The sequence below is a fragment of the Peromyscus leucopus genome, chromosome 19 (assembly GCF_004664715.2).
Source record: "Peromyscus leucopus breed LL Stock chromosome 19, UCI_PerLeu_2.1, whole genome shotgun sequence".
In the NCBI taxonomy this organism is placed as follows: Eukaryota; Metazoa; Chordata; class Mammalia; order Rodentia; family Cricetidae; genus Peromyscus; species Peromyscus leucopus.
This window is the reverse complement of record NC_051079.1, coordinates 42039041-42061322: the sequence shown is the minus strand read 5'-3', so window position 1 is coordinate 42061322 and position 22282 is coordinate 42039041.

Here is a 22282-nt window from a genome sequence, read left to right as displayed (position 1 = left end):
ATGGGAGGATCCGGAGACCTTGAGGTCAGCAGTTTATGTGGTATAGTCCTGCAGATAGATTTCTCATGCTCTAGAAACTACACGTTAAAACCAAATATTTGTGAATGCCCTGTGTTGCTATTGGTACTTTCCGGGGTTAGGGATAATGCCAACCTCCAAAGCTGACTTGTCTCAAAAAAGATTTTCAGGGAAGTTTTGAGCAGACCTCAGTGATGTTTTCTGGGCGTGGCTGTAGGCATTCCCTACTAAAGGGCAAGACCCTCTGTAGTGCATAGGTGCTTTTGTTCTTTACTGAAGGATATATATATATATATATATATATATATAGAGAGAGAGAGAGAGAGAGAGAGACAATTTTGTCCCATGATTTCTTTTTTTCTGCCTTTGTGGTGAGCCCTGCTCCTTTTACCTAGCCATTAATGTTTTCTGCTTCTATTTATACAAGAGTGTAGAGCTGTTTAAAATATTGGCGAAGTCTCAGTTTTTGCCCTGCCCCCCTTCGCCAGCCTCTCTTGCAAGAGTTGTTTGTTATGATAGATGTGCTGGCTCTTTTTTTTTTTTCCTGGCACATTTGACAGAAGCTGCCTGGCAGTAAATATCCTGCAATATCCTGCATGCTGCCACAGATTGCCGCCAACCTGACTTCTTAATCCCTAGCTTGTTCCAGTACTTGTACGGCTGAGTTAGTATACCAGATCCTATAAAACACGGGCCAGGGGTGGGGGAAATATGTCCTCCCAGGCCTCTACATTTTCTTTCTAAAGACTTTGATTTTTAGACTCAAGAGCAACAGAGTGAAGTCCACGTAGAGATGATGAACTTTGGCAGGTGCTTGCTGCTGACACTTGGAAGAGCTTTGGGTATTGGATGGATTCACCTTCACTATTTTTGATGAGTTTGGTCTGCCATTTTGTAGCTCACTTTCTTATGTATCAAAGTGGAACAGATAGCTTTAGAAAAACATCTTTATTGTTCATTGGCCACCTTTAGACTGCACTGGTTTTGAAAGCCAGTTTTCAACAGACTAGAAAATTGAGCTGGGTAGGATCATCAAATTCCACTAGCAAATGCAATATGGTGTGTGTGTGTGTGTGTGTGTGTGTAGAACAGAGCAATTTAAGAAATTTAAAATCCCATCTGCTGTAAAGGAATAAAGCAATTTCATATAAGGGGTTTTCTTCTTTGTAAAAAGACATTTAGTGGAACCAGAATTACTGACCTGTGTGGTACCAAGTAGTAAATAAGCTGCAGAGAAGATTGCTAACTGCCCACCAGAATCACTTTCCTGTTTCTTTCACAGTAATGGAAGTGAAGCAGTGGCTGCCAAGACCCATTACCCTCTCCAGCTGCTCTTGCAATGAGGTAGACCAGATGACTGGAGAGGATGCAGTCATTTCTACTTTCATGCCCAGACTACTGAATATTTTTGTTTTATTTTGGCAATAACATGAAGAAGAAAACCCACCTGAAGCTGCATCATCTTGAATCATGGCATCCATAAAGCACAATGTTCTTAGAGATGTACCCTTCCTTTCAAAAGCTCACAGCATGTGTGTACGTGGTGAGCATCCAGCTCATAGCTATATTTGATTTCACTTATATTTATCACCAGGTGCTCAGTGAAGAACACTGTGAGCTCTTTTTGAGGGATGATTATGTTCTCAAGCTGGTGAAAACGTAGGTGTGTAGCTGAATGAAAATCCAGCTATAGAAATATTGATGACAGATAGGGATTTCAGTTCTTATGGCGAGAGCAAGGCAGGGTGTGCTGGCCTGGCAGAAGACAGAGGGTTGGCATGGTGAAGGAATACTCAGGTGCAGGCTGAAGAGAGGTGGGGGAGCCTTCTAGTCCAAGTATAGCCAGCGAGCCTGGAAACTGCGGGGTAGACAGGAAAGGCAATTGACAGCAGGACTCAGAAGGAAGAGCGGAGTCTGGGAAGAGGCCAACGTTTGGTATTAGGAGGAAGCAGATGTCAGAGGGAAAGGAACGCGCAGGTGGTTATAAAGTCTCAGCAAGGTAAAGATCAAAGGAACTCCAGAGGCAAGGCGAAGAAGGCAAGTAGATGCACACTCGCCAGACAAAGGGGAGTCTGGGAGAGGGAGGCCACGCTGGCCCGGGGCGTAGGCTGTTCTGCCTCAGCTAGAAAAAAACAGGCATACCAACTGTGTGGGGCAGCTGCAGTGCCAAGGCATGACAGGTGAAACTCAGAGAGTTCCTAATGACCAGGACGAGAATCATCCTATCCTTGTTCCCATGCTTTGGCCCCATGCTTGCCCCTGAAATAGTCCTGCACGGCTGCAGAATTTGCAGAGGAAGTACCATGGAGCCTTGGAGGGCTGCTGTGCTTCTACCTCAGCCCATTTCAACTTCCTGATGTTTTTTTCTAAATGGAGTGGTCCTGTCAAGGTTCAGAGTAAAAGATATAAGAGTGTTTGGAAAAGCCCTTTGGGTGGGTAACCCATGAATAATCCTCTCTCTCTCTCTCTCTCTCTCTCTCTCTCTCTCTCTCTCTCTCTCTCTCTCACACACACACACACACACACACACACACACACACACACACACGAACACTTGTGTATGTGGGTACACAAAACCATGCAAGTGCATGGAAAGGCCAGAAAAGGCTGTTTGTTTGGGTAGATAACTCAATTGCTCTCCATCTTGTTCTTTGAGGAAGGGTCTCTCGATGAGCCTGAATTTCCTTATTGTGGTTAGGTTGACCCAACCAGCTACTGTGATCAGTCTGACTCCTCCCCGAATCAATGGTGGTACAGTCACAAGAGAGCACGCCTTTCTTTTTAATATGCATGCTTATGATTTGATCTTGGATCCTCTTGTGTACACAGCAGGTACTCTTACCCACTAAGCTACCTTCCCAGCCTCGCACAGTGAGAGTTGCTGCAACGCCTGGTTCATTTTCCCATTTCCAAATTGCAGTCATGGTCTTGGACTCTTTAGGTGAACAGAAGAATTCATCCTCTCAGATGAGAAGAAGTTCTCTTCTGATCATTACGAACACAAATTTGGCAAAAAGTTTTTAGGGAGGGTGATGTCATTTTTGAGTTTCACAAGGCAGCTTCCAGTGAAGATTGGCTTTCTTCCTGGAACCTCATAGTTTTCAAGATGAAGGTGACTTTGGTTTTGGGAGTCTAACTTCCAATTAATAAAGATGTTATCTTTTGGTAATTCTGGCTTAATGACTAACAAGTGTGATTAGTAGAGGGTCATCTGTATTTCAAAAGGCAGGACAATGTCACCACCCTGTGAGTCTCTTTCTTTAGAGATAACAATGTCCAGAATTCATATGAATTCTTATTAGAATTGACGATGGGATTCTTATCTTTGCAGATAGTGCTAGAGAAAGAAGCAACCAACCTTCCATCTTTCTGGCAGGAGGAAACCATTTATTTTTTGTGCCTTACTACACAGTGGACATCTGGAGTGAGGTAGATGGGTGGAACATATGTCCAACGCTGATGTCGTGACCTTGCTCAGGAAGAGTACTGTGGTCCCTGGAGGAAGCAAATAGATGAGTTTAGGTAAGGGACGAGGCACACAGCCTCTGCTCTGTCCCTCTGTCCTGGTACTTTCCTGACAGCAGGCTTTCCTCTTATTTGCAATTCTGGGCCATTCCATGTTTTTAAAGGATTTAAAAGGAATTTCTCCAATCAGGTGACTTGATGTCTAAATTCTCCAAACCTTATTAAAAAGTCTCACCCCTAATATCAAGACTTTGGCTCTGCCTTAGTATTTGACAGAGCTTTTCGTTCTTTGTTTCTTTCTTTCTTTCCTTCATTTCTTCCTATTTAAATCGAGAGGATTTTCTGTTGCTCTCTTAATGCCAAGACACCTCCAGAAAATGTGGGAAGGAAAGTTCCAGGGTAATCCTTCCTGTTTTCTCCCACAGAAATTCCCTGGCTGAAATTGCTGATGGCCTTTTCTTGCCGAGCAAAGAAACACCAATGGGAGGCTGACTTCTGTGTTTGAGATAAAATCTGGGTTGTAATTTCCCAAGAACAAACACATTACTTCATGACAAGCAAATACCCTGGCAGCCCCACCTTTGGTTTAAAGGCCAATGAGCATCCAACCGAGGATTGCTATGGCAGATCCCATGGAGACGGACTTCTTTCTTCCAGCCTGGCCTTCTAGCATGCTGGCCTGGAAGGCTGGCAGGTTCTTTGGCAGGCCGAGGTGCCTCTCATCTCCATTCTCCAAATGGATCCATTCATATGAGATTTGGAAGGAGGGAGAAAGCAAGAGAGGAGACTGCCTTTCTGGGCAGGCTCTGACCATCTGGCAAATCAGAAGGAACATTGTGATTCTGGGGCTGGGAGCTCCTGAAGGAATTTCTTGCCTAGGTGTTTTCTAATTTCAACCCAGGACCCTGCTAGGATCAAACCTTTTGACATGCCTGGCCCCTGGAACACATTCGGGAGCTCTTCATGTAAACTGGCTTTACAGTGTGTCTTTTCAAATCACCAGTTTGTGTTATGTTTCGTGTAAGCTTTTTCTTTGTATCAGCTATAGTGGACTTGACTGTCTATAATAAAAAACACCAATTGACAGAATAAGACTTTTTGAAAAAATCATGATGGCAATCGTGCCTGTGTGTGTGTGTGTGTGTGTGTGTGTGTGTGTATTCTTGTGTGTACACATATGTGTGTATAGATACATGTGCACATGTATGCACTTGTGTATGGAGATCAAAAGTGAATATTAGGCAGTCTCTTCAATCACTCTTCATTTTATTGTTTGAGACAGAGACTCTCACTGAACCTGAGCTGACAATTCCACTAGACTGACTGGCCAGCCAGGCCCTGGGGCTCTCCACTTACCAGCTCTCCTGTGCTGGGATTACTCGGGTCCTCATGGTTACTTGGCAAGTGCTTTACCAACCACGCTATCTGTCAAGCCCCATGGTAGCCTCCCTATAATGTCTCCCAAAGGCTCCCTCTTCAAGTCCTTCTCCCTACTGCATCCCAGAATGTGGCCTGAGCACCTTTTTTCTTTTTAGCTGTCATGGTCTTTCCATTTTTCTGGGATTTAATGCTTGCAATTACCCGAAAGAAAAGCTATGAATCTGTATACATCCTTAGCCCCCTAAACCCATATCCACTTGAAGTTTCTTGATGATAAGAAAGAATATGGCTACTCACAAAACCTTGTGGATGGTAGGATTCTAGAATTTTCTCATGGGTTGTTTTTACCTTTCCTTCCATGTCTTTTTCAGTCTCCAGAGATGGATCTCTTCAAGACAACTCCTTCAAATGAGTGGACTACCCTGGTTACTAAATTAATGTTTTCAAATTTCAGCAACTTACTTGTGTAGGAAGGGACATAAGATATGCCCATCATTCTAGGGTCATTCTTGTTATCCCTGGCCTGAATACAAAGCTATAACCAAATCTATAGCCACTTTAATCTGTCCCCAATACTAGCTTCACACCTTCTCAGTCCTGGGAAGGACTGGCCCCTCACCAGGACACTGGCATTGGTTTGTAAGAGTGGCATCCTTCAGGTCACTGTTTGACTCTATACGGTATTTGCCAAGATGCCATTTTCAAGGTACACTCATTCTTTTAAGAAAGCGGGCCCCAAACAGGTGTTTAAAATGAAAGACTGCACACAGCAGACTTTAGACAGGTGGAAATAAATTTAGAAAACATATTAAGCCTCTTTGATTTCATTTGGGAGCTTATGCTCCTAGAATTCACACTCTGCTTAGATCCAAGAAAAGTCAAAACAGCTGAGAAGAGGGAGACAATCTGGTAGTGTCAGCAAGGAAGGAACTGGCTGGGGACATGGCTCAGTGTGTGAATTGCATATTGTACTTGTGTGAGGACCTGAGTTCAGATCCCTGGAAACCACAGAAGCCAGACATGGAAGCATGTGACTGTGATCCCAGCACTGCTATAGGCAGACGCAAGGCAGAGAGAAGAGAATGCCTAGAAGCTCACAATCCAGCGAGCCTGGCCTACACAGCAGTGTATGAGATGGAAGGTGTTGTTCTCCGATCTCAGCAGACAGACAGACAGACAGACAGACAGACAGACAGACACACACACACACACACACACACACACACACACATGCTCACACACACAGTGAAAAGCAGAGGAAAAATCGATAGGCTGAAATGAAAAAAGAGTACATTTTATACTTTTAAGGCGTTAGAATTCGTATATCCATTTGGTTCCCAGGTCTCTTCAGCACTGCCTATGTTGGTATATCTACCAGTTTTTTCTGAGAACTAATTTGCTCTCTTACAGAACCATCGTGTAGTGGAAATGCGACAAAACCAGGATTAGATAAGGCTATGCTAACTTATGTTGATTCCAACAAGGACACTAGTCTTTTGGAAGAGATGGAAGAGATGTCAGGAGTATTTTCTTCCATGCCTGAAAGAAATGACCTTCTGTGATGAGCTGTTGTAATTAAAGCGACTCTTTTTTGAGAAGGGTGGGGTGGTATGGTTAAAGAGAGGGGGAAGGGAGGAAGACGGGGAGAGAGAGAGAGAGAGAGAGAGAAGAGAGAGAGAGAGAGAGAGAGAGAGAGAGAGATAGGTCTGGATGGGGTTGATTAGTGTTTGCTATGAACTATGACCTCTTATTCAATATTGGATCGACCTTGTCAAATGAATGGTTCTCTTAGAGTCTCGAATTGACCATCCATAAGCTGAGAACTCAAATTTTGCTAGCCTGAGCCCTCCTAGGATTAACAGAAACACCGGTTGAGTTAGTATTTGGGGGTGACAATATATAGATGGCTACATGCTTAGGAGTATTAGCAGTGACGCCAAGCAACTGTCTGTAAACACATATTTTTTTTCTGTCTAGTAAGGTACATTGCCCCATTGTCAGCCAAGTCTTCTAAATCAGTTAGGACTGTTTCTGTTATAAAGGGACAAAAGTGGTCTCCTATGGAATTAAGCAACATGATACATTTATTGTAAAGCTCTTAGAGGCTTCAGAAATGATAGAAGGCTAAAAAGCTGGCCTTGAGAAAATACATGGAATCGTGAGAGTCTGCCACGGTACGAGCATGTTTCAGCAGAAGTAGCCTGGCCATGAGATTGTTGCCTCTAGGACTGTAGGCCAGCACCTCTGCTACTGAAGAAACATTCCCTCTACCCCTCCTATTCTCTTGATAATTAGTCTCATCTGCCACTGCCTATCCACCCAGGCCTAATGCTTTGGCCTTAAACAGGAGCACTGTTGATCAGCTCAGAGTCACAATTCACCTCACAGGCTGGACACCACTATTTGTAGGAAGGGAGGCTATAGTGACCTTCACTTCTACAAAATGATGAAGAATGTTCTATGCAAAGCTACACTCATGGGGAATCCATGTGTTCAGCTCAAAATTATTTATTTAAAACTTACTGATTCTTCTGTCCAGGGAAAACAGGAGTAACAAGCCTTGGTGTGAATTCAAGATAGAGAAGTTTTAACTGAATACAAATAGAACGAGGGGACACTGAACTGTCTTGCCAAGGTCATGGTGGCTCTGGTTGAAATGGTAAGATGATATGAATAGGCCTATAGCTTCACAGCAATTTGTGCTCAGGTCCCACTAACACACCTGGGAGCATTTTCTGAAGAAAATATCTAGAAACGTCTTAAGCCCTACAGCCCATGGAGTACTGCATGTGACTAGGAAAGACCAGGCGAATTTTGACCCTACCACTCTCTGAAGAAGCTGATGCTGAGCTGATGTGAACACACAGGTCCCAAAGCACGTTAAGGGCAAAGCAAGGACCGGCTCAATTTTTCAGCCTCTAGCTGAGAGAAAGTTTAACAGGCTCACCTGGTATCTCTCCCCTACAGATGCATTTTAGCATTTTCCTTCAGAGAAAGAAAACGGTAGTCAATATCCTACTTAGAAATGTGCTACACAGCATTTCCTGATGCAGGTCAGCTGGGCACTGAAATCTACACTTACCCCTCACTTCTGTGTGTCTAGGCACTGAGGATCTTCTAAAGGTTTGACCTGATGCCCAGACAAAGCAATGAAAGGAAAGCCTTTGTGCATATATCTCAGGAAGAACAGCTTGGAACACTCACTGTGTTTGAGGTCAGTTAGGCATAAAACAATGAGGAAATGTGTTCACTAATCTCATAGGTCTCAGAACTGGGATAGATAAGCCCGAACAACATCCCAAAATAAATTTCAAGTGTGCCAGGAAAGGTACTAATTAACAACTGTAGATTTGGAGGACATATCTAAGGCTGCTGTGTTTTCTTTGTTACAGGTGGCCGTGGCTCATCCCGATTCAGCTCTTTCAGTCCTCTGAGTAGGCAGAAGTGTCACAGCTTGCTGCCTAGGGACTGGTTATGGCCAAGAGCCTTCAAGTAAACACTGTGTGTGTCACTGCCTAGTGAAGGTTTTAGGGGTTGTAGTACTCTGCTCTAATGGGGTGACAGCGATGTGGCCATCCTCAGATGGTCTAATTCCAAGAAAGCGGATCCCCTGTGAGTCTTAGGATGGAGTCAGCGAGTAGTGGGTAGTAGCTAGCCTCGAAACGCTCCTGGAGCCACACTTGCTGGGGGATGGTCTTTATGTGTGCTATGAATATGTGTTGTTCTGATTAGTTGATATATAAAGCTGCATTGGCCTATGGCAAGGCAGCTTAGAGGCAGGCAGGAAATCCAAGCACATATATGGAGAAAAGAAAGGAAAGGAAGTGAGACACCAGCCACCGCCAAAGGACCAGCAAGATGCCAGCAGACCGGTAACGCCACGGCCAGATGGCAACTTACAGATTACTAGAAGTGGGTTGAGTTATAAGAGCTAGCTAGCAAGAAGCTTGCTGTAGGCCATATAATTGGTAACTAACATAAGGCTCTGAATGATTATTTTATAAGCAGCTGTGGGACCACAGGGCTGGGTGGAACTGGAGAAAAGCAGGACCGTGGAGTCTGATGGGACCGGAGAAACCTTCCAGCTACACACACTAGCTATTGACTGGAGAAGAATAAACATTCGCTAGCTTCCATTACAGGAATATGGCACTTCCGTGTTGTTACAGCTTTGTTACACTTTTCGGGACAATGCTTCTTCAACGTGGCCTATTCTTATGATAAAAGGGGCATACAAGCCAAAGCACAAATATAAACGTAACAGTTGTATTCATCAATTTAAACACCTAACAAATACATAAATAATTAAATTAACAAGTAGGTTGTCCATGAAAGAAACTGTTCTCACCTCAAAGGAATAAAAGATATGGCTTATTCTGGAGCCAAATATGAGTGACCATAGCCCCAAAACACAGATTTAGGGTATCTCAAATAACATGTTCCAATGAAGCAGCAATTTCATGAACCTGTTTTTTTATAAAAACAAAAACAAAACAAAACAAAAAAACTTTTATGTGTATGAGTATTTTGCCTGCATGAATGTCTGTTTACCACATACATAAAGTGTTCAAAGGAGCCAGAAAGAGGTGTCAGATCCTCTGGACCATGTGGGTACTTGAAATTGAACCTAGGTCCCCTGGAAGAGCAACATGTGCTCTTACTCACTGAGGCATCTCTCCAGATCCTTTATAAGCTTTTTACACTAATTGAACAAAGGTGGTCATAAGTCAAGACACTTTTCAAATACATCAGTGAGTACATTGGGTAGGCAGGTTATAAAAACCAGCAAAAAATGTGATAGACCTCAGACGATGACAGTATTAGGTTGGTGGAAACTTGGGGTCTGTTCATATACTCCAAAGAATTTTTATCTGTCACTCACTGTATATCAGGTCTGACACAGAGGTAGGCAAGAGATGGTTATGTAAGGGGCTAACAACAGACTAAGGTAAGTTGTATTAGGCTCGGGGTCTACAACATTCTAACACCTAGTGTCATTGGATGAAGATCTAATCAGTCAGCCTTTGTAGGCACAAATTCTTTCCAGGAATTCTCATCCGAAGGGTCAAGAATCTTAAGTCAATAATTTAGCATAAGTTGATAATTTTAATATGTCTTAATACAAGTCTGCCCCTTGTACTGTTAGCACTCAAGAGAGGGAAGAACAATCATGAATTTGAAGGCAGCTTGGGCTACATTGTGACCAGTTCCGGCCCAAAGTATTAATCAGAAATTTAGCCATGTATTATTTCTTCCATTAAACCATGCAACACTTAAAACCCTAGCGGGCTGTTCAAAGTCCAGGCTCTGCATTGTCTTTCTTTCTCTGGCCTGTTTTCTAAGTACACTGAGAAAAGAGTTGCCCTTGGCTCTTTGTTCAAAACTCTCTGATGTCATGGAGGCAAGCCCTTTCAACACATCCAACTGATGACAGTCTGAAGCATTGTAAATAACAGGCATGGAGCAGACAAACAGAATGTTTGGGATATATGACTGGGAAGAAGGCAAGGTCAAATCTCTGCTGACACCTCAAAGTACAAAAAATGGGGAGGGAGAGGGAGGAGGGAGAGGGAGGTAGGGAGGAGGGAGGAAGGAAAAAGAGAACTTTTTAAAAGACATACTCATTGAAGATTCATCCTGAAAGGGGCAAGCCAAAGAAAAGGGCTCTGCTGCTGGCTGTACCAGCTTGGAGTTGAGCCCTGAGCTCTCAGCTTCCCAGTTTGCCAGGGTCCAGGATCCTCTCCGATAGGCTTCAACTGTTAACTCTGTAGTGCTCTTCCCACGGACCATGGACAGAAATCCCCCTGAATCCATGAGCCCAAATAAATCCCTCCTCCCCTACAGCAAAAAGGAGAAATGCATTTCAAAGACAAAATATTTCCCTTGTAGGAAAAGCAGAAATATACAGTTGACTGTTGCAAAGCTGTTGTTGATAATCTCCTCCTCCTCTTCCTGCTCCTCTCTTCTTCCTCCTCCTTCTCCTCCTCTTCTTTCACTTCTTTTCTTTCATTTTCTTTTGGCAAGGTAGAAGTTGAGGGTTGGGATGGTTATTAGGTGATACTGAGTGAAGGAAGCCAAAAGTGATCATTCTAGCCAGTTGCATGCTCCAAGAAACCGGAAGTCACTCCAAGCTGCAAGTGTCTGATACTTCCTGAGGCTGCTGTAATGTGTCCACATGAGGCCTCCTACGCCGGGGCTTCACTGGCTCTGTCAAATGGAAAGACTGCGTATCACAGAGCCCACAGGAACGCTGAAGGGCTTTCAACAAACAGCAATGGACCACAGGCAGGCTTATCAATCTCATGGCACCAATAGGTCATTTTCCCCTTTCTACACTGTGACTAACCTTTTGCCTTGCTATGTTGTAATTTCCTTAGTTTCTTGTCCACTCTCTTGTTCATATCCAAGGGAAATGTAGAGAGGCACTTAGACAACACACACACACACACACATACACACATACATACACAGACACACACACACCAAACAACAACAACAACAACAGCAACAACAACAAAACCCTGGGAAACTCTGGGACATTCTGCTTTTCTTAAGGCTCGTGTCTAAACTTTCTTTGTTGTAGCATTTTCTTTGCAAGTAGTGAAAACTGGACATGTCCCTGGTATCGAAATCCAGCCCTCCCCACAGCTAAATGAAGCCTCACAGTTACTGTTCTCCAGTATAATGACAATTTTTCTGTCGCAGCTCATTTCCTACTTTTCTTTTGGAAGACTTCCCTATAGCATTATCTACCACTTGAGCCATTCGGACAGGGATCTATTTGGCTCTGGACTTTGGCTTTCTCAAAAAGTGTCCCTATGTGCCCACAGTCGATGGGTCTTTCACACACCGATCAAGGGCCGTTTCTGCAGAGCTGACTTGACCTTTCGCTTCTGCAGGAGGCATTTAAATGTCTTCCAAACTCATTCATTTTTGTTTCACCTGCTGGGACTCATGTTTACATACAACAATGCTGTAAGAACCTATTGAGAAATCCTCTGTGCTGTCGCTAATGTGTTTTCATTCTCGAACAGAGCAGGGCTTTATTGTGCAGTCCTCCGCTGACACTCTATTCATGCTTTCCATTATCCCTCCAGCTTTGTCTTCAGCTAAACACATTCTCTTTCTTTTTTCCCCCCTCCTCCGAGTGATTATTTGCATGAAGATTTGCATTTAAATGGGTGTGGAAAGTACATTAACAACACCTACACTAACCGTGTAAAAACCGCACGGCATTTGTTGCCTGTCAAACATGAATGGGAAAAACATTCAATGAATGTTTTGTGAGGAGAGTCCTCAGGTAACTGCGGTTTAGACACAAAGACACTTCATTAGATTGTATTTAATACTGATTATGCATATAGAAGTGTATGAAGTCCCAATGCCCTATTCCCGAAGGGGGATGCTGTGAAATTGGTACAGTTACATGCTCAACACAGGAGGCGAGCATATTTCAGTATCTGGGTGAAATCTAAAGCCTCCTGAATGGGTTGAGGGGCTTTCCAGAGCTGGTCCATTTTCCAGCTTTATGTCCTTGCTAACAGAATAAGGAAGCAAAGGGAGATAGAATTTCAATATACTGCATTTTATGGCAACTCCTCGGGGCTTTTCTTTTTCCTTGAGCTGCTCAAACAATAAGCATGACATAAGAAGACTCTACGCCACAGAGAGGAAGGGGGAAAAAATAAAAGAAGAGGGAATGGAGGCAGAGGGGAAGAATGGAGAGAGACGTTTGCTTCCTGTTTGGGGTCTAGCCAGTTTTTAATGAAAAGGAAAAAAAAATCTGGGAGAAGGGGGAGAGACAGAAGAAGGCTAAGAAGAAGAAGAAGAAGTCATGCTACAGGGTAATATAAATCAGACAGTGAGTATGCCCACAGGAGAGGGAGAGGGAGGAGAGGAGAGCAGACGCCAATTCAAGAAGGCTGTAAAAGAACCTCGGTGCTTTCTACACAAAGCAGGGGCTCTGGGTTATCATTCAGTATTACGAGGGAGAAAATTAAACTGGTCTTGGCAAAAAGGATTCTATTAAGGGATAATATCTTCCCTTTATTGTTAATTATTTTATGTTTACAGTAGTCAGTGTAAATGTATATTATTCTTACAGTAACACATGGCTTAGCATAAATAATTTACCCAGGATATATGGCTAATTTCTAATTAACTTCCAGCTCTGTTAGTTTGCTTTAGATTAAAGCCCTTTCTCTCTCTAACAAGTCCTTGAAGGGGAGCAGACAACCTAATTACAGTCATTCATTGCGGAATATTTATATTTAGCCATTTAAAAAAAAAAAGGTAATATCAAATGAGAAACGCGGTGGAAAATGAAGAGGAAGCAGAAAAGGCTGCAGTGGAGGGGGGAAAATTTATTGTGTGTCTTTGTGTTTTTATGTCTACACAAGAAAATAAATAGGTCAGAGAAATTTATCAGCAGGCTGAATGCAACCCAGTACTATACCTCTGTGTTCCCAAATACAATTATTGTTTATTGCTTAAAAACAATTTTCCATAGGCTGTATGCACTAAAGAGAAATCCATAAACATCAGAAACAACTCTCTAACAAGTCTTCATTGTTTATGTGGACGGAGAAAAAAAAATCCATATTTTCCTTCCTGTTAACCTAGAATGGACCTGAACAGAGCAAGTCCAGTGACTCACATGAGCTTTGGAATGCAACAATAGCAGAATCTGATTTTGTACATTATGGTTAGGGTCCTCCACACCCCGCCATAACAAGGTAATAAATAATGTGGGCTCTAAAACCCGGCTCATAGCCTCAGTAATTGACGTGCTGTCTGCTTGAGACACAATGCTCTCCGAATGTGAGGGACTAGCCTGAGTCACAGAGCTCTGGGAAATTCACCATGGGAATGTTCTGGAATAAACACTCCTTTGTGTACAGCCTCACCCTCCGTGCTGAAGCATGTTTAAAAAGCGACAAAAAAAAAAAAAAAAGGATCAGTCCTGGCTTTGTACCTGTGTTATTGCAGTTGACACAACAGAGGAAAGCCCTGTCCCCCTGAGACTCTTATATCTTGAACTAATCTGTGACACCTTTGGACTTGGGACACCACCGCTCTGAATTCACTGAGGTTTAGATAAGTCTAGCGCATAAGTCTTAATGCGCATTTACAATACATGGTTGTAATTGCTCCTTTGGAGCTCTTCATGCGTTTTTATAGTGCCCCCCCCAAAAAAAAACCCAAAACAAAAAACCACTTTCCCCTCAAAGAGTATTGAGGGAAAACGTCTGCCTGAAGATTTATGTTGAGACTGTACAAAAAACCAAAGCCAAACTGCCTAGCGTGTACATTCATCTTGCTAAAGACTGCGCACACTCGGGTGCATTTGTTCTTCAAAGAGTGTGAGGGACATCAAACGCTCTCTTTGTCGTTTCTAAGTCTGGCTACAGTTTCCCCTGCCCTTTTCTGTTTCCTTCTCTATCGCCAAAATAGAAGGCCATCCAGGGAACACGTACAGAGATAGAGAGCAAAGAATTTCTGGGGATAACGGTAAAAGGGAGAACATTTAAAATGAGCCCAAAGGAGCTGGTAGCTCACATAGGCAAAGCCGGTGAGAAAATTCTGGAAAATGGAGCACAGTGGTACCAATGAATGCAGGATCAGAACTGACGTGTGTGCCTTCCCTTTTCCTCTCCCAATGACTCTTTGGCGGTATTACATAATTTCTACCCAAACTCCGGGGGGTAGGCGTCCCAATTATTCTGTTTTGTCTGCCAATCTTGGTGCTTTCTCTGCACAGGCCTCTCTCCCAGGGGGCTAACTGTTTAATGCCTGAACCATTGGGCTCCTCTGCCAGCTGGCTTTCAGTTTGGGTTGGCTAATAGGAGGTACTGGCTGGAGATCAGAGGGCAGAAGAAAGGAGCTCAAGTCGTTTCTTCCTGCTCCCTCTGTGCCTTGGTGTTGTTGCGCGTCTGGCATGAGTTCCTCCAAGATCCCAATGCTTTCCAAGCCCTGGGCCCCTTGGGTTCCAGCTCCGAACACTGATAACACAGGGTACTAAAAGCTTCTTCTCAGTGTTCATCTTGGGGCTCATCCCCTCCTAATCTTGCTTACACCTCTGCAAGTATGCATTTGCTGAGCTCTGACGAATATGGTAGGTGGATAGACAGAAGAAACAGGTCGGCCTTCTTCACACACATACATAGTGACTGAAATACTCCACAGCTCAACGGACTGCACAGTTTTGGAGAATTCTTTCTACGGCTGCCAAAATGATGAATCTTTCAAGTTCTTGGCTGCTTTTATTATGTAGATGAACTGGGTTGCTTTGGTTCGACATGAAGTCCTTGTGTACTTTAGTAAGGCCTTTACAGCCACAGATGACAGGGATTCAATCCTTAAAAAGGAAAGGGAGTGGGTGATCAGTCCTTGAAACTGGACAGTCCAGCGGATTCGTAGCTTTTAGACGTGGTTAGGGTTGGCGATTTGAATGATGCCCTAGGACTCTGCATCCTTCCATCAAGATCTCAACTTGATTTTCCTCTGTGTCTGCTGCTTTGTCTTTTGATTGAATTATTCTCCTGGGTCAGAATTCCTCCTGGGAGCTCCCAGCTTACACTGCCCTCCTCACCCCATCAACCCGTGTGAATGGTGGCGTGTATGCCTACGTCAAGGAACTAAGGACTGTTCTGTTAACTCTGAAAAGGGCAGCCTTTGGAGGATAAAATGCTGCCGAGTAGAAAGAGGAAAAAAGAACTGCATGATGTACATTCTCATTGTATGTTCTAAACAGTTTGCAGAAACATTGTCAGTGAATATAGAAATGAAACGTGAGGGCCCCAGTGTGTATGAGGCTGAAGGAACCTGTGAGCGACTTACACTGAACACAGTTGTGACCCCCACAGCTGCCCGAAACACCTGTCTGTGGTCCATAGATAAATACCCATAAAAACAACTGTGTCTGTCTAGTCTCTGTTTTGTGGCAAAACTAAGATAAGGGATTTTTGGAAAGAACGCTGAATATATTACCTTATGTCCAGTGGATGGGCAATCAATTTTAATTACCCTATTTATGAATGGGAGAGAAAGATAAGACATGCAAAAGCCTCTCTGAAAAACAAAACATTTGCTTGGGCAAAGTGATTTCCTTCGAATACAGTTCAGCCACTAACTTATGGCCCCTTAGGCATGCTCATGAAAACCTGAAGCTCTTGGTTTACTCTTCCTCTGGGAAGTGGGAAGGAGTCGAGAAGTTAGAGGCAGGGTTCTCCTTTGAATTCTTTCCTGCTTTTAATGGTGCTTTTGGCAAGAGAGAATCAGCAACTAGTCACTGGGATTAAGTTTTGATTTTACTTCATAACTCAGGAAACAGATAAAATTTTAAAAATTAGTAATATTTGTTCCCTGAACATTTCTTTAAGAGAAAGCATTTCAAAAGAATGTTAACAGTAGTCAAATGCTAGCAAAGACCAGGAAGGAAAGAGATTGCTTCTTTTAACTTCTTACTTTTCATTATTAGTTATATTTTATATATATGAAATAATATTATTTATATTTAATAACTTCTTTGGCCTTAGACTGTCCTCTTTGGGTTGTGACTTTCTAAATCCGGATAGATACTTTTACTGACAGTTCCTGGGACCACATGGAGGCAGAAGCCTCTCAGTTCATTTCCTATCCATTCTTGAAGAAGAAGGTTGGGAGTTCCTTATCAGACATCCTCCAGAACATGTGGGGCAAGAATCACCTGAGAAGCTTGGGCTTGTGGTAGCTGCTCTCCAAAGATGGTTCCCTCTCCAGTGAAATCTGAGCCGTGTGGACTACACCCCTTGAATCTAGGCTGGCTAAATAGAGGTGGAAACTCCTCTACCTCACAGTCAAGCACAGGAAGAAGCCTAGTCCATTTTGCCAAATCTCTTAAGGGGAGCCAGCTCCACCAAAGAAGAGGTACTACCCAGAGATTCTTCATTGTGAGGAATCCAAGCTAGCCACACGGCGAGAGCATGCTGGGAGAGAAATGCTGGGTCATTACTGAGCAGTTCCACTGCTGCGCCAGTGAGCTGATAATGTACTGAAGGTAAGCAGTGAGGCCATTGTAGTTGACCAGCTATGTCTACAATTTACAGGACTCCAACCGCATCTGCCACCTGACTGCAACTGTGTGCCAGAGAATCCATGTGGGGAAGACCACTCCACAGAGCCCCATCAACTCTAGAACCACAAGATATAATAACACACACATGATACAACACTTGTTTAAAGCCACAGAACATTGGATGATTCGTTGTGTGCCAATAGATTATTGAAACAAATTCTCTCAATAGACAGCTGAATGGTTGATTCTGCAGTGGCCAAAATGGTCCATGAAGGTCGGGTGACTTGGTGTGAATTTTAATTTGGTCCAGGGGTTGTGGTTGTGAAGGATAAAAGGACACCTCAAAGATGAGATTGCTTTGTCTGCCAGACTTCCTGTCCCTACAGGCATTCCCATTCCCGTTATGAGATTATTCCAATTCCTTTTCAATACTCCTGTATTTCTGTAGATGTTTAAGCTTAGCAGTGCAAGTAGTTTCTCTGTGGATGCTATCTCTGACCCCAATTTACCTTTAACCTCTGAAGTTAGTGTCCAATATTGCATGCCATAAATATAGCTTTGAGTAATATGGAGAAATACATTATTATAATTTGCATGCAATAATGCATACCTATCAATAATATTCTATACTTCCTCAAATGAGTAGGTTGGAGGAAGGGGGTCTCATAAACAGGCAAATGACTTCTGAGAAATGCCATAGGAAATCTCATTAAGAGATGCTATAATCATTCAACAATATTAATATCTGTACCCTATGGTTACTATAAAGAGGTCTTTGATGAAAAGTTTTGAGGATGCAATGAGGGAAAAAAACACAACCTCTGACATCAGCGAATTTAGAATCGAGTTGTAATGGAGTAAAGAACTAGTATAGCCGGGCGGCGGTGGCGGCGCACGCCTTTAATCCCAGCACTTGGGAGGCAGAGGCAGGCGGATCTTTGTGAGTTCGAGGCCAGCCTGGTCTACAGAGCGAGATCCAGGAAAGACACAAAGCTACACAGAGAAACCCTGTCTCGAAAAACCAAAAAAAAAAAAAAAAAAAAAAAAAAAAAAACTAGTACTTGCTAGCACTCATGGGTAATCCTCGCATGTAGACTAAATGTGTTCATTTAGTCCTCAGAAAAATCTATCTAGTAGGCAGTTTAGAGAATATAGATGAGAAAAATTCAACAAGAGAGATTACATAGCCCATGATCATGGAACTAATAAGCGATGGAAATGAGTAGATGCCTCTTATTGTCATGTATGTAGAAAAATGGATTTTCACATCTTTTTATAAGACTTATGTTAGTAGGCTTTGTCCTTGATCATCAGCATTCCCCATGAACTTAACAATTGAGAACATCAACCCTTGACCCAGACTTACTGTACAAGGATCTGCATTTTAGCAAGATCTGCATTTAACCCTGGGTGACTGAAATCCATGTTCAAGGTTCAGAGGTACTGAGCTAGAAAGTAGATGCCGGAGGACTTCTAAGAAAGTAGTTGTCATTGTGACCTTCCAGGGGCAGGAGTTGATTGCTTGCCTAGAAAAATGGGTTCTATGATTCTATAAGAGGGAGGCTCCTTTGTGAGTTAAGAACTCATGAAACCATTCTGCAGAATGAAAATTTAGAAAATAGTCTTTTAATGTATTTGCTTTGTAAAAAAATCTGGGGAAAATGTGGTGGGGTCTAAGAGGCAGGCTGATCTATAAGTGGGCAAACTCTTGGGGCCCGGACATAGTTGATTCTATTCTCTAGACTTCCATGCCCTCCCTCACTGCTCCTCACATGTACAATGTGTCAACTTGGTCCTGGAAGATGGATAAACATCCCAAGGGTCATTTGGCTTGTCTATGGTGGTCTACGAATAGTTGCCAGAATTCTCTACACAGTTGTAAATATACTTCATCACTTGACAAAAAACCAAACCAAACAACAACAAAAAAGAAGACACTCCAACTGCTGAAGAAATTCGACTAGGTCATCCATTTCAGAGACCAGACAGCATTACATGTGACATTGCTGACCAAGGAATGAGAAAGATAAACCCTTGGGAAGTAGGTGCGAGAATGAAAGCAGGAAAGGTAGAGGCTGGAGGAAGTCTCAGGATGTGATTTGCTGCCTTGACTTTGAATTTGGTTTTAAAATATCTCAAAGGACTGGGACAAGTTGATGAGAGATCTAACAGATGGGCAGAGAAAGCTAAAGGGGAAGGCGAGGGAGTTGGGGGAAATCTGTTTTCACCAGTGTATGAAAAGCAAATCCATGGACAGATGCCACGGAAGAGGAATCTCATCTAGCTAATTCAGGACAACTCTATACGGTACACGGTGGGGGGAGGGCACTGTTATTGCTCATTCTTTACACACCCAACGGTGGAACCTTGACCTTTCATACAGAGGCTGTATGAGAACACACATGTCATAGGATTTATGTTGCCTCTTTAAACAGAAAGTATAATAACAAGGTTAATTCTGTGGGCCAAGCTGAGAACAGAAAACAAAGCCGGACGCAGCAAGAGAATGTTCCCAAATAGTGGGTGGCGATCATGAAGCCCACCCTCTGCTTCACAGGAAACTTTTCTCAAGGAAGAAAGCATCGGCTTGGAGCCAGAGCTGGGCTGGGAAATGGGTTTTTTGTCCTTATGTGTTTCTGAGCTGTGGATTTCTTACCTGTAATTGGCAACCATCTTGACAGGCTCTTCTGGGAATTATTTGTGACAATGACTCTGAAAGACCCCATTTCTCCACATTCAGCTCCTTACTTGTCCATCTTAAGCACTCTTGAATCCATTTATGTTTCCTATCATTGTTACCTCTCAATTAGACCCCAAGTACTGAGTCCTCCTTACTGAACTACTCTTAAGATGTCCTTGCGGTCTTTCCATTGCGATCTTGCTTTTTCTTCCAAGATGTTTACACCGCAGGCCCTGGCCCACCCTTAAATGTAGTCTTTCCCAATCCTTGGCCTCCCTCTCATTCACTGCAACTTATTTTGTTGTTTCGACAACATTTCCATTCCTAGAGGTTTACCTTCATGAGCTCAGGGTGTGTGTCTGTTTTGTTCATCTCTGTATTTATTTTCACTTTTGAGCACAATGCCACTCACTTGGTTCTCCCAAATGGTGAATGATGACATCAAGTCAATAAATTCTATCCCAGTGTTCCCTGCTGGAAGACAGAGTATTTCTCAAAGCCTGAAGGGGAGTAGTAGGTAGAGGCTAAATATTGGTCCTTGATCACTGGTCCCACCTACCACTCAAAGGATAGAGGGAGGAGTCCCATGGGTATTGTGTCTTTGAGAACTTATAGAATGACATTTGCAGATTAGATACAGTGTATGAACCCAGGCTAAAGAAAGCAACAGAAGAACTGGAAATAAAAAGTGTGGACAGCAAAGCTTTCCAAGTAATGGGGCTGGAGACGTAGCTCAATAGGTACAGTGTAAGCCTAAGATGGATGAAGTCCTCAGTTCGATCCCCTGCACCACATAAAACCTGCTGTGCTCATAGCTGCTTATAATTCCAGTACTCTAGAGGTGGAGGAATGAAAAGTTCAAAGTTATCCTTAGCTCCATAAGAAGTTTGAGGCCAGACTGTTCCCAAAGGAAAAAAACAATGACAATATCATCCCCCCAAACTTTCCAAATAAAACAAATTATGATATTTTGTAACTCATTTTTCATACCATCAAGAATGTTTTACCAGTGTTCCTGTCTTCTTTTGTGTAGTATTTAAGATAGAACATTTAAGATAGAACATCAGCACGCACGCGCGCGCACACACACACACACACACACACACACACACACACACACACACACACGACCATAAATAAAACATTACCATCTTAATACTTAGAGACATTTAAATAAAGGAGCATTTTAATTGTCTAATCCATTTTTAATTTTTATCGAGTGCCTTGTTTTGTTTTGTTTTTTTATTCCCACTTGGAAGTAGCCTTCTGTTCCTTTAAAATTGGCTTGTTCACATTTCAGAATTATCCCGTGTAATCTAATCTCCGCAAGTTCATCTTTTGCAGTTGCTAATAATAGCGTGATATGATTAATTTCCAAAGACTCTCATTAGTAATAGTATTCATTTCAGATCCTCGTTAACCTGTCAGATATGAGCTTTGGGTGCTTCAATGCTAGAATCAACGCAGGTTCCAAGAAGCTCTAATTACTTGGAAGGCAGTGTTGCATGCTATCTTTCAGAGTGTTTATGTGTGTTGGCTCACATTTGGTCCGAGAGACATGTTTCCTAGAATCTCTTGGATTAGGGATCTTTTCATAGACTAGGTGAAAGAGGGACTGTAAAGAAATCAAGTCTGATCTTTCCCTTATTGTTCTGTCTAGACTTCTCTCTTGGATTGGAGCCTTTTTAGGGCTTAACTATTTTGGTTATGTCTAGTAGATGCGGCTGTGGAGGATCCAGCATTTTCAATCTCTCAGCTGGTCATATTGAAGGCGGCATTTGAGAAAACACAAGAGTGCAATAGAGCCACAGAAAATGGCCTTGGGTGACTGACTTTTGAGTTCTTTTGAGACTGACATGGGTCTAACATTGCCACAACATGTTTAGGACCAATAACACTTGGGCCTATTGTGTCTGAGGTGGTGTCCTCAGAGAATTCTCAGTATGCAGCCATCTCTTCCAGGATTCTTCTTCCAGAAAAGATAATTTTAAAGACACATGACCACATAGAGCCAAGTGGGTGACTATACTTAGATAGAGTTGGATAAATTTGAGAATAATCTTCAGTAAGAATGGAGAAACATGCCATTCCCATTATTAAAGATTTTTGTTAATTTAGTTTAAATTTTTTAATTGGGCATATTTGTGTGTTTATATGCACATCATGAGTGGAGCTACCCTCAGAGACCAGAGACTGAGGATGTCTCTGGAGCTGGAGTTAGAGGCATAGGTCACCTGAACTGGGTGCTGGAAACTAAACTCAGGTTCTCTGTAAGAGAAGTTGGTACTGTTAACCACTATGTTATCACTCTAGCCAGGATTACCACTCTTACACCACTGGTTTTAAACCTTCATTTTTACAGCCAATGACATATTGATGGCATTTTCTGGTTAGGGGTTCAGACACACTAAAGGAATCGACCTTTTGTACCAGGGGCTTTATAAACTACACCAGGAATGAGGTCAAGTGGCTGTTTAGAATGAAAAGCAGGGTACCACCTGAGATGAGGGATATTTCATGTTTAAAAACAATTCTGTTAGCACATGAAGTATGTACAATTATGATAGATTTGTTATACTATGTTGAGAAAATATGAATGGGCAGAATGGAAAACACCAACAAAATCCTCTCATCTATCCATTATTTAGAATCATATCCACTCTTGGCGTTCTCCTATCTGTTCT